Source organism: Piliocolobus tephrosceles, chromosome 2 (assembly GCF_002776525.5).
Source record: "Piliocolobus tephrosceles isolate RC106 chromosome 2, ASM277652v3, whole genome shotgun sequence".
In the NCBI taxonomy this organism is placed as follows: Eukaryota; Metazoa; Chordata; class Mammalia; order Primates; family Cercopithecidae; genus Piliocolobus; species Piliocolobus tephrosceles.
In genome coordinates this window covers 179,936,566-179,950,087 of record NC_045435.1, presented here as the reverse complement: position 1 = coordinate 179,950,087, position 13,522 = coordinate 179,936,566, and positions in this window count along the sequence as shown.

Sequence of the window (13,522 nt, the reverse complement as noted above, 5' to 3'; positions counted from 1 at the left end):
TGTCTGACCTAATCTTGGATCCCAGAAAGGCCACCTTAAGAGGAAAAGCAATTGCCCATCAGATTTGCCGTGGGTGAAAGGAAGTCATAAACTACAGGGAGACTGGGCTCGTTAAAATGGTAATGCTCCTGTCTCCACCAAGAAAGCACTCCCTGGACACCTCCGGAAATGAAATTTGGAACAATCAGAGAACCAAGCATTTCCTCCCCTCACCCAATTTAATTATTTTCATTTTATGTATCGATGTGCAATGAGGCCCACTAAATCCGGACTCATCACTCTTGAGCGTTTGCCACACTTCACAGACACCTGCAGAAAAACAGAAAACCTAGCATCTAGGTTTTCTGATAGGAAAAGGTTATTAGATAGGAATGTCAGGGAGGCATCAACAGATTTAATTCGTACTGACACAGTCTCATAATTCATTTGAAACTCCCTGAAACACTAGCCACCTCAAGAAAACCATATAGGGTGTATGTAGGAGAGATAGTGGAGGGTGAGAAAAGGTATGGAATCAGGCATAATAAGAAAGTACAGGATTAGGCAATAAATGTCAATCAGAGAACCTATAATATCTAAATTTATCATATTCCCCCCAGTAACCCCATCACCTAATCAATAGCCAAGGCCAGGATTGTGGTAGTTATCCTTGGCTTCTTCGAATCTATCATTCATTCACTCATTGAACAAGGATTTACAGATCACCTGTGATGTGCCAGGCACTGTGCTGAGCACTGGGGATACAGCAGTGTATGCTCCCATCTGTTCTATCACAGGTCCCATCAACATCTCTCTTAGACTGGGTACTATAGAATCAGTTTCTGAGATAAGTAATGGCATGCAGATGTTTTACTGGGAGATCTCTCAGGAGCTACACCTGTAAAGGACTGAGGACAAAGCTGACCCATAATGCAATTGCAACTGAGGCCTCAGCTGACCCTATGCGGGGCTCTGGAGCTCGCATGATCCTCCAATGTTGCCTGAGATTGAGGCCTTTGTATCTCCACATCAGCAAGTCACTGGTCACGGGTAGGTTTACAGGAAGGGGCATAACCTTGGGCAAGGCAGATCCCTGTCACTAAGGCCAAGTCCCAGAGAAGGACACAGCTGTGAACCGTGAACACCAGATATTCCCAGCAGCTGCATCAGCCTGAAGAGGGGGTCTGAGGGGAGCACCACAATTATCTACTGCTATACCCCCTGCCAACCTCAGTATAGTCCCTGTTGGTCTTTAGGATGTCTTGCCACAGACCACTCACTCTTCTGCCTTCACTGTGGTGCCCTCTTATGGTGACCTTCTAGTCTTGTACTTGAAGTATCAGAAACACTTTAATTATCTTTGAGAAAATATTTGAGTTCCCAGCTGGAGACTGTGGAGATCTTCAGGTGTATACGAGAGGACTTTAAAATCTCTAAAAGAATGGTTTCCTCTGTTCGTTTCAATGTATTAACATTTTCAAATACAATTATGTTCTGAATCATCTGGATTTCCACTCTAAAACCAAGTACTATCCTGAAATTTTACTGCCCACATTTGCATTTGTTAATAACCACATGGCACCAGATAGTACTGCTTTGATTTCTCCAGGTTAACAAAAGAAAATCCAGAAATAAATGCTGAATAGATAATGGCTTGGGGCCAAATGAAGGTTGAAGGACTTCATGTCACTGCCCAAATTAAGGTTTCACAGTATTTGAATAGACAACAGTGGCGAAGAGTTGAGTCACCTCTGACATGCAGTACAAGTCAAACTCAAAACAATCTGTCCAATAGCAGGATCACTGTCATATTGAGAGTGGCAATTTGATTTCTCCAAAACAACGTGATCTGACACAATGAATTAATTTTTTTTATTTTGTTTAGTTTTACAGTTTTATTTGAATTAAATTTATAAATTGTCTTTGGTTTCACAGTTGCATAGCTGCTATGAATGTAATGACATTAAACCTGGTTTTATAGTTGTATATATTTAGGTAAAATTACAATGCAATCATTTAAGTTAACATTGGGAGATTTTGAGAATTTTTTGCCAAAAGATAAAGTTGGAGGGTGTCATAAATTGCTTAAGTGGAAAACGCAGATCTAAATAAACTCCTTTGCACAGGCTCTGTAGCCCCTCATGATCTGGTCCTCCCCCATCTGCCCTAATCTCTTTCTCCTCACAAGGCTTCCAGCACACTAAAAGAGTGAGAAAATTGTTACGGATATCTAAACTGGCTGTAACCACTTTTACCTTCCAGTGGAAAAGCAGGTTGCATTATTTGTAAAATAAGAAATTAGGCATCTGTTCTACTCTATCCCACTTACAAAAGCTACGGCTGGAAGGAAAATGGAACGACTGAAATTTCAATGCCTTTCCGGTGTCTTTCTGTTCTTCTGCAAAGTGAAGCCCAAAGCATCCAGCCCATTTGGCTGACCTCAGTAAGCTGCGGTTCTATAATAGGCCTCTTCGCCAAGGGGAGGGTTGATGATGCAGTAACAAGGGGAATTAGACCAAATAACAACCTAGATGTTGGGTTTTTAAACTGCCAGAGGAATGATAGCAGACAAAGCCTGTGAAAGGTGTTGAGTTGGAACAAAGACCCTTTAGCACCAACACCCTCTAAATACTGCAGGCACAGTGGGAAGGGAAAAAACCCACTAGGGCATAGAACAAGAAAGCTTGTTTCTGCTCAGACTCAGGGTGAAAAAAGTGTCCTGTTAGGTATCAAAGCTGCAGAGATTGTGCTTTGCATAGTTTGAGAGGCTAGATTTTTACTACCCACATTTGTGAGAATATCCAGAGAAATCATTTGAAGAACCGTCCCCGAGCCAGTGGTCCCCTAGGTATCTTCAAAAACAAAAGCAAAGCCAGTCTAGGGGATATGTCCATGGCTCAAATCCCTTGAGATTCTCACAACAACAACCAGGCCTGATGGAGCTATGCTTAGATAAAGGAATAAAAACACATGTGAAAAAACTCACCACAAGCACAAGTGTCATAAATATGATGACCCAACATCCTGGTTTGCCCAGGAGAGTCTGGTTTATACCTGCTATAGATCAATTAAAATGTATCAATTATTTTTTGTGTCCCTTTGCACTACCAAAATGTCTCTGCTTGGATGAAAAATGATATATATAGTTACCTTAATTATAAAGAATAAATAAGAATATTCTATATGTCAAAAGAAAACAATTCATAAGAAACATTTGATCTCAAAACAGTATTACATAACAACATAGCCTCAAAATACATAGCACAAAAACAATTACAAGGAGGATTGTATAAATCCAATCAGGTAGAAGACTTTTACATACATCTCTTGGTAATGTATAGATTAAGCCGACTGAAAATTAGCGAAGATAAATAAGGTTTAAACAATACTTGATATACTTGATATACACATACAGAACCCTATGTCCAATCATTACAGGCTATATATCCATTTGAAACACACATGAAACGTATAAAAATTGACCACAAATATAAGTATATACAAATGTATAGTTATATAAGTATAACCTTAACAAATACCAAAGAATCACTGTCTTACAAATTATTTCTGACATCAGTGCAATAAAATTAGAAAGCATAAACCAAAGGCAGAAAAAAAAACTTCAGGAAATTTGAAAACACACTAGTAAATAACACTACTGATAAAAGAACTCATACCAGAAACTATAAAATATTTAGAAGTGAACAATGAAAATACTACATAACAAAATGAATGGTTTTCAACCAAAATAATAGGTATGGACACATTTATAGCCATGAAAGTATCAAAAGGCAGAGTGGCTTAACTCAAAGCTGCATTATCCCTATATATGGTTCCATGACACATTATGAGGCCTTACACACTACATTCAAATTTTCTGTTTGCTATGTGCCTCCCCTACCAAAGTATAAAGGACTTGAGATCCAAAATCCATGTTTTCATGCTTGTTTTCCAATACACACTCCACTTACTAGCACATAGTTGACACTCAGTATCTGTTAATGGAATAATAACAGTCTAAAGAAAGATACCCTAAAAAATAATAAACTCTAGCAAACAATACATGATAATAAATATATTATCAATATGCAGGAAAATACTCAATAGAAGTAATACCATTACATTAATAACAAGACTCAATGTCTTTCTTCTTTCAACACCTTGTCTCCCTTTAAAGCCACTTAATGGTAATTTGCTCCTCTGCAGTAGGGAGGAAGAGGAACCAAGAGGCTGACCGATGTTCAAAAACAACTCTTTCTTTTTGGGGATGCTTTTATGGGTTCCAGGAAACGTCCTCATAAAACACCTGATTGTCCCTGCCTTAGTGCAAGCCATGCCTCTTCTACCCTTAGTTTCTTATAACTCCTTCCTCAAGCCCTGGGCATCTGGCAGTCTGTCCATGTCCTATCCATGGTTTCACCGCCCATCTGTGAGCCCATTCATCCTCTCGAGTGAAATCCAAAATACCTCCAGGCCAGCTCCCAAGTGCAGGCCCACAATTCCTAGAAAATCATGCACCTTGAATTACGATTGACATCGAGGGGAAAGGTTGCTGTTTGCCAACACCACCATCCTTCTTCACTCCCATGCCAGGCAGGGTGTTCCATCCAGTTCTCTTCTGTGGACCTTATCAGGCATGAGACAGCCACCAGTCCACCAGGGTCCCTAAACTCCAGGGAACACAAATCAAGGCCCCAGTGGGTCTCCAAATTTACTGTCTCACCAGACAACCATAACCACCCTCTTCCTTGCCCCATGCAGATGTAATGAGAAAGTTACAGAGCAATCCACCACCTTTCTTCAAAGATATTCTCTCTCCCTCTCAGCCTTTTCAAATTCAATCATGTTTAATCTCAGTTTGGGGGTTAAGGGTCGTAAAACTGCTTCCCCATGACCTCTTTCACCATCTTGCATAGATGGTCTAGCACCCTGTTTTAGAAACTGAGGGATAGAATCTATTCTTTTGTGATTACATTTTTACAGCCTCCACTGAAACAAAGATAGAAGAGTCCTATTTTAACACCCTGTTAACAGAAGTATAAATTCTATAAAACCTGGGTATAAATTGAGTAACAGAAGGCTGTCCTCTAAATTTAAATAGCAGATGATTTCAGAAGGCTTAAGATTCCTTTCTTTAATTCAAGATGAGAATTCTGTTTCTTTGAGGACATGAGATCCTGCCACGAACAGTCAGCATAAGGACTCCATAACATCATCTGGAAAGAGAAAATTATCCTAAAATGATGGTAGAGTGAGAGAAGGAAAGGGGATCATTTGAGCAGAAGGTAATTTCCTGCCAGGCTGAGAAGGAGGCGACAAATATGGCATATAAGCAACAAGAGCTCAACACACAAGCAGCACTTTTACTCACAAAGTGGCTTCTAACGACGCACAAAACAGAGTAGAAGGGGATTTATGTCTGAATTTGGGATGACAGGAAGCAAAATAGGTTTGGAGAAATATGTTTGCAACAGCCCTAAAGAAATGAGTCTGAACAACAGATGTTCCTCTGCACAATAAATAAAATAAAATAAAGAAATTGAACTTCATACGATCTTTAACACACAACTACACCCATTGGGATAAACAAGACCCCTGACTTTACTGGAATATTCATTTGAGCTTCAAACATGTTCATTAACTTTTCACAGTTCTTAGGAAGCACTCAGGTTCTTGTTTTTTTGAGAGAATAAAAGTCTATGCAGTCAGATTCTAAATGTCAGAACTTTACCACAAGACTAGAGGACATTTAATTTTATTTTTCTATTTCTGATTTTTTTTGTCCATTGATGTTATAAGGAACAATTTATTTTCAGTAAGAAGACATTTCTGTCCCTATTTTTTTGTGTTTCCACGAAGAGACAAAAGTCTTTTAAATTTGATACTGAGCCCCTTTATCAAAGAATCAGATCAACTAGAAGGAATCTGAGAATTACAGCCCAACTCTCATCATTTTGTAGATGAGAAAACCAAAATTCAGATGAGACAAGTGATTTATCCAGGGACATAGCTTATGTGCTTGCAAAGTGTTTTCTGGAAAGAAAGGCATGGTTCAGAAACTCCATCTCAACATGTTCCCATGATGGCAGCAGCAACAGAAAGGGAGACGCAGAGTGCTATAATGGCTGTGAAAATGTGTGCCTAGAAGTGGCACCTATCCCCTCACAGTTCAATAGCTGAAAGCAGTCATATGCCCATGTCAACTTCAGTGGGAGTGTGGAAGTTCACTTTTACCACGCACCCCTCTTTGTGGGCCCCCTGTAGTAAAGGGAATGTGAATTACACCTCACTATTTCCCTGTTTGGTAGCAAATGTTGCTGTCAGGAGGGCTCAAAATCTCTTCCAGCCTTAAGCCAACAGTCTCTCCCTTTATAAAGTCCTCCACTCATTCTCCTAGGCCCAATTCAAATCCACTTGTCAAAACTTCTTCTTTGCTACATGCAACCCAAAGTAATTTCTCAAGTCTCGAAATTTCTACCCAGTGTACATGCTGTGGGCACTTTTATTAAGCAGTTTCCACAGTCTTCCTCATTTCTGCGTGTTTTTCTCATTGCCCAATTAAACAGCAAACTCAGAGCAAGATATCATTTTGTGCCCGAGAGAAATCCATCCAGTGAACCAGGACAGTGTAGAATGCCCAAAGTAGATGTCATTCCTTGGAAATTTCCAATTCACATCTAATGCAAACAACCATAGATTTCAGACCAAAGCTTCAAGTAAGTGTATTATGCTCAAAATTAGTAGTCATCAAGACCAGAGAGGTTGCAGTTGTCCTTAAGGGTACATTTAAACTGAACTTCAGGACCACACTACAGCCCCCTCACTCTGAGAACAAATAACTCCCTGCAATGTCTTTGTATCACCTTGAGTTGGACCTGTTTAAGTTAAATTTCCTAACAGCAGGGACTGAGACAAGGATTTGTGTCCAAGTGATTTATTGAGGGAGTGTTCTCAGAAGAAATCTATAAAGGAGTAAGAGAATAAGACAGAGGTGAGGCAGAAACTACACAAGGATGAGACTTTCAGGTAAAATCTTGCCTCAACCTGATCTCATAGGGAGCTCTGGAGCATAAATTGCACCTTGGATCTGTCCTGTTTTGCTGTAAGAGAGCAGGGTTTTGTAAACTCCCTCTCATCCAGCCCCAACCAGCAGTGATGACTACATGTTGCTCTGGCATTAATCATGGAAGTGGGTGTGATTCTCAGACATCCCCAGGTAAGGTGGCTGCAGTCACCTGAGAACAGTACTCAAAAGAAGGCAGCTACTGTGAACCCCTAGCCACAGCACCCACAGCACCTGGACATGGGCAGACCAGACTGGTAAGGTGGAGCCTAGGGAATCTGAAAAAGGCACCATTATCATTTGCTATGTCCCAAAAATCAGACTGTGCACAGAGATGGCCCTAACATTATCTTTCACTTCCAAAGCTACCCAAGGATGAGTAAGTGACCCAGTCATGAGCTGACAAGAGCATGTGCAACAGCTTCACTCTCCCGTAAAGAGATACTTAATAAGCATGTTCATTATTAAGAGAGTCATGAATTTGAAATTACTGTGCCACACAGACTCTCATCTCTGCTCTTCTTCATATCCAGGTAACTACACCTGGCTAAGGTCATTCTGACCCTGATATGCCATCCTAATTGCTAGGATGACAACAGAGGGCTTTAGATGGGAAATTCAGTGAAAAGTAGGATGAATTTTGCCTTTTGGCAGCCACAAAGGATTAGTTTCCATGGAAGGGCTGCGCTGAGGGATGATGTTTTGAGAGAATGCCTTGAATTGATACCTCAAAGGGCTTCTTTCGAAGGGATGATTTATACATCTCAAGACAAAGAGGATTTATATTAAAGAAAATGGATTCCTTTTCTGAACCGTTTTGAGAAAGATGGATAGCTTCCTGTAAACTGCAGTTCTGTGCCTGTGAGCTGAGTGTTTCCAGAAAATTACAAAGGTAATGCTGCCCCTGGGATCCACCACATTGTCCCCGCCACCATCCACACGTGTGTGTGTGTGTGTGTGCGTGTGTGTGTAAGAGGTGTGTGTGTGTGCGTGAGAGGCCATAGAAAGTTTCCTAACCAGACTACCCCTACTAGAGAACCCTCCAGAGAAAAGTCCATGTTCTCCTAACTACACATGCTTAGAAATTAATAATAATCATGATGAGGCCTATTTTCAGCTTTGTAAGTAGTGTAGTCATCGTTGCTGCTGCTGTTATTTGCACATTTGCCTACCCAATTTCTCCTACAAAAGTGTTACTCTTGTCTACTAAAAAGTTCATCATAAGGACAATTCTTCATATTTTGAATAACTCTAATGGATGCCCACATAATCTTCATGCCAGCTTTCATGTACATGTAATGAAGACAATTCAACAGAATCTGAGATTTGTCAAAATGTGGGTAAGGTAAAGGCTTATCATTGATAACTGAGCTTCAGATCCCTCCCTGATCACTGGGATGACTAGAAGTTTTCAGAGAAGAAACAAGTGGAGTCAAAAAGTTAGTGAAAAGCTTCCCTTGAAAAGTAAGACCAACTTCCATAAAGCAATCTGGAAAACTGTCTGAGAAGTCTTGGAAACACCAGGCTGTGGCACTAGCCTTCAGAAACCAAAAACTAAAACTGCCTTTTATTGACAAATTGACTACTAATCTCTCAATTTCATTTCATCCTTGAAACATGTCGTACCCAGTACTGTACTGATTCGGGGTTGGGGAGCAGGGAGACTCTGACTTGCAGTGTTTGCTGACTTTTGTGGTGTAAATGCTCCCATCATGACCAATTGCAAACTACTGATGTGATGTCACCAAACAAGTAGTTGTGAAGAGATAACACATGATTAGCTCTCACAAGGCAGAATAAGCTGGCTTGAAATGAGCACACTGAGAGGCACAAAAAGGTGGAAGTTTGAGCCGACATGCTGTGCAAAAACATCTCTTTCTACTTTTGTGTCCTCCACCTGCAGATCTGTAGATCACAAAAAGGAATACTGGCAAGTTCCTGGCCCTGAGTGCAAAAAAGTTGCATCACTCCAAGTATGAGGCTTTGTAAGACACATTGTTAAGTCAATCTTTGTCCAACACAGAAAAAAGCTCCTTGAAAACAGGACCTATATGTTATTCAATTCTGTGTCACCCAAATGCCTAGCACGATGTTTTACTCATGGTGGTCAGTCATGGATCATTACTGAGAGAATAGTTCGAGATGATGAAAAACTTCTAGAAATGGATAGTGATGATGGCTGCACAACAATGTGAATGTACTTAATGCCACTGACTTGTACACTTAAAATAGCTATAATGGTAAATTTTATGTTATGTATTCTTTACCACAATAAATAATAATAATAATAATAAGTGTGTTTCTTGGAACTGGACTTAAGCCCTCCCAAGTCTTCTTCCATTACAGCTGAAGGCTTCATATGGTGAATATGCTTCCCTAAGATTCTGTAAGCACCAATCACATATTAAATACTTAACAAAGATTACTTCTCTTCCCCAGAGATTATTTATTGACACACTTTCTTCATTCTCTTTTATGATAGAGAACAGACAATTGTTTTTCCACGTAATTATGGCTGTTACCCCACTTACATATCAAAATACAGAAATATTCTTTAAAAATCACTTTCGAAAACTTTTGTCAGTCACCATTTTGTTTCAAGACTGCAGTCTGAGCTCTAACTGCACCATCCAAGGCCTCTATACACCTCTTCCTGTGGGATTCTTAGCAGATGAGTAGAACCTTTGAATGTTTCCCAAGCAAAGGGAACAGGGATGCATTATCATATCATCACAAGAGCAAAGTCAAGAAACAAAGGTGTCTTTCATAAGAGCCCCTTTAAACAGGAAACAATCCATCTGGGGTTAAACCAAAAAGAGAACGTTTTCTTTTTAGTTTGTAATATTCCCAATGTAGTTTTGTTTGTTTGGGGGGTTAGTTTGTTTTTAAACATCATGATCATTTATTATATTCAATATCTGTTGAAATAGCCACCTTGAATCATGTTCACAGCAATTCTAGCAAAACCTAGTCTAACTAAAGTAACTTTTTAAAAGAAAAATCCAGTCTAACCCAGTGTCAAAGACTTTGCTATACTGTTATATTCAATTACTCTGGTTTTTCTCCACCTCTATCTTGCGGGTTACCAAAAACCCAAATATATTAAATTTATTTTTTCCTTTAATCCACTAATTCTATAAATCCATCAGTGGGAAGCTATCGGGGGGGTTTTGGGCATGATGCTTTGTTTACAGACCTGAACTGTTCATTGCTCATGATTCTATTATCCTCCATATTATCCTCCAACTACAGATTTCTTTTCTCCTGGTACTTGCTCCATTATTTTACCAGAAAATTAAAATCTCTTCCAACAGATACCCATTTTCAGTTTTCAATATCTTTCCCATTTATCAAAACCTGTCATTACATCTACCATGATTCCATCTTTCAATATTTTCATTTCATAAATGTTTCTGCCATGATTGCTGGAGTTGATGGCCCAAACCCAGAAAAACTGAAACTGGTCAAAAAATAGACTCAGTCTCCCAATCTATACCTTTTCATCTGTATCCACAGCACTTTGGGGACAACATTTTGTTATTTTTTGTTGTTGCTGTTATTTTGTCTTATTTTTTTCTATTTGTTGTTGTTAGGGAAAAGAGTGCTTGATAAATTGCTCAAATTATCTTCTTGTCTTTCTTCTTGGCATAACAGTATGAAACTCAATACTTGGACACTCCTATACAATAATTCCTCCATTTTAATATATTTATTTCTTTTCAATAGTTTTTCTTTGAGGGGGAAGAGAAAAAACGTACAAGGACTCCATTTTTCATGGGCTTTGAAGTCAGACAGACCTGGGTTCCAATCTCTGCTCCACCACTTACTAGCTAAGTAACCTGTGGCAAATTACTAGACTTCTCAAAACATCAGTCTCACCTGCAAAATAAGGATAGTCCCATCATCTCTTCGGGACTGTTATGGGATTATATAGGCAAGTCTATGCAAAAGCCATTAGAACGTAAGAGGTACTTAATATTTACCTTCCCTTAACTCCATTCCATCTTCTGCTCCCTCAACTACACACACCTCCACCTCATCCCAATACCCCACCCCAAGGCAGCAAAGACTCATTCTAGCAACCTCCAGGTAACCTCTATTTAGCCACCACCTCTCCTGTCTGTTGCCTCTCAAACAGTCACTCTATGAGACCTGAAACCTCACTGAACACCGGAAATTTCACAGTGACCTCATTGGTTGCAGAACATGGCTGTAATCTAGGATAATGGGGGGAAAAAGTGGTCCAAGGACCTCCATAAAAGGCTCTTGCTTTATTTTCCCAATTCTTTAGTTCCCTAATCCGTTTATTTTGATCCTTAAGCCATCATTGTAAAATCTCCCTGCATGAGTGAATCCTGCTTGTTTGAGTCTTGTTTTTAGTTTGTTTTGTTAGTTCCTGAATTTTCAGTACCTTGATTTCTTATTAAAAATACGTTCTCTTCCTTCTTGATTCTGCTCAGCATCTTTAAATAAATACAGCCAGAAATGCGTCTTTACCACAATGAACTCCAATTAGTTCTACAGTAACAATGATTTTTTTTAAGCGCTATGATTATTCCCACATTTCCAATTGTCTCTTTCCTATCTTTTGCAATAAAGTTCAGAGGACTTCCCCTAAGACTGATTTTTCCTCACTTTTGGAGCATACATTTGCTGTCTTTATTGCCTGTTATTTATAATCCTCTTCTGCTTTCCTAAGAAATGAGCAACAAAGTTACTGTGGGAAGTCTTCTGGCCATTAAATATCCTAAAACATATTCAAGCAGACCTGAGAACTGCGACTTGACTAAGAGATCTTAATAGTTATAGTGAGGAACTAATTGAGGAGGGCAGCTTAATTTACCAAATTAGGCAAATGTCACAGGACTAATCCCATCTTGGAAATAATTACACCCTCATTTCCTAACACCAAATGAGCACTTCCTATGTCTAGGCATTCTGCTTCACAGTTTACACGCACTACCTCACTCTCTCCTCACAAACACATTATGATCTAACTGTTGTCGTTGCTGTTATCACATCAATTTTACAGATAAGGAAACTAAAGCTTTAAAAGGCAAAGTAACTTGCCCAGTGTCACACAGCTAATAAGTGGTGGGCCCAGGATTCAAATCCAGATCAATCTGACTCCAAAACTCAAGCAGTCCAACCCATTGCTTTTATGTGTGCCCAAATAAGCTGGCCTTTTCATAATGAGATTCGGGAATCTCATGCAAATCTTTGTGACATGGTGTACTAACAAGTAGAAGTCTCTCACTCGTAGAGAAAAGAGTAAATTCTGATTCGTTTGTTAGGTGCGAGAATCTACAAAGCAACATCGGAGGCCCAGAAGTGAATTACAGACTGCCCTCAGAAGAGAGTGATTGAATGATGAAATGTGGATGCTCCATTTGAAGTGTGGAAAGCAGTGCAAAGATCTAAAGAGGACACTTCAGCAGCAGAATTGAGAAAATTCTTTTTATCACTTTTTAAAATACATCCCCCCCAACCAAAAAAAAAGAAAGAAAGAAAGAAACCTGTTGGTTTGGTATCCAGACCGAATGAAATGCTAAATGGAAAACTGTGATGAATTTTTCTCCAGGTGGTATAAAGTACAATGGCAAATAACACTTTTTTTTTTTTTTTTTTTTTTTTGCTGAATACACAATATTTTTTGTTTATCTGAGGTGACAGTGGGGTCCAGAGGCTATTGCAAGATTGGCAACTGTGTCCATTCTACACCGGGAATTCCTGAGAATGAGAAAAGAGGGTCTGAGCAGAGTCACAAACAGCATGCGACCCACAAAGGTGGGTCACAATCAGCCTTTTGGGAAATCCTTGTGTCAAGCTGTCATCAGCGACATGGAAATGAAGGAGCAATATCAACTTTTTACGTATCTTTTTCTCTGTCTCTCCAAACCAAAAGTTATATTGGAAGTGGTAGTAAATATAGGACACATGTCCCATTGCCCATCCTGCAATAAAGTTTCTACTTTGTAATAAAGCTCCTAAAGTGTTCTTTATGGAAAATTCCCTTTTTCTGTTGCTTTTATTCTCTCTTCGTAATCTCAGTGGTGACATGTTATGAAAGGGCTGTTTGTGCTGCTAATAAAAGCATTGCTTCTCCAGCGTTTGAGTGGCTGCTGTTGTCTCCAGGCTGCTGGCAGGTTAATGCGGCACAGTTCCAACACAGCCCTGAAAAATAACAATAATGTGATTTGGGTCTAGTGTCATTAAACTTGATTAGCTGGGTGAGCTCATGAAAATCCATAATTAACTAGAAAAACAAGAAGACAGATGTTTTTGCCAGGAAATTGAGAGAACCTGGTCCTCAGTTGGACTGCTTTTCTTCCTATCTAAGGGCCTAGGCAACTCCATACCTCTCTTCCTACTCATCTGCAACTAACAATATCCCTAAATATGACTCATCTCTTATCTAATCGCACCACTTTTCATGAGAAGGTAGGAGAAAAGGAAATGCAATTCCCTCAGGTGTGTTGA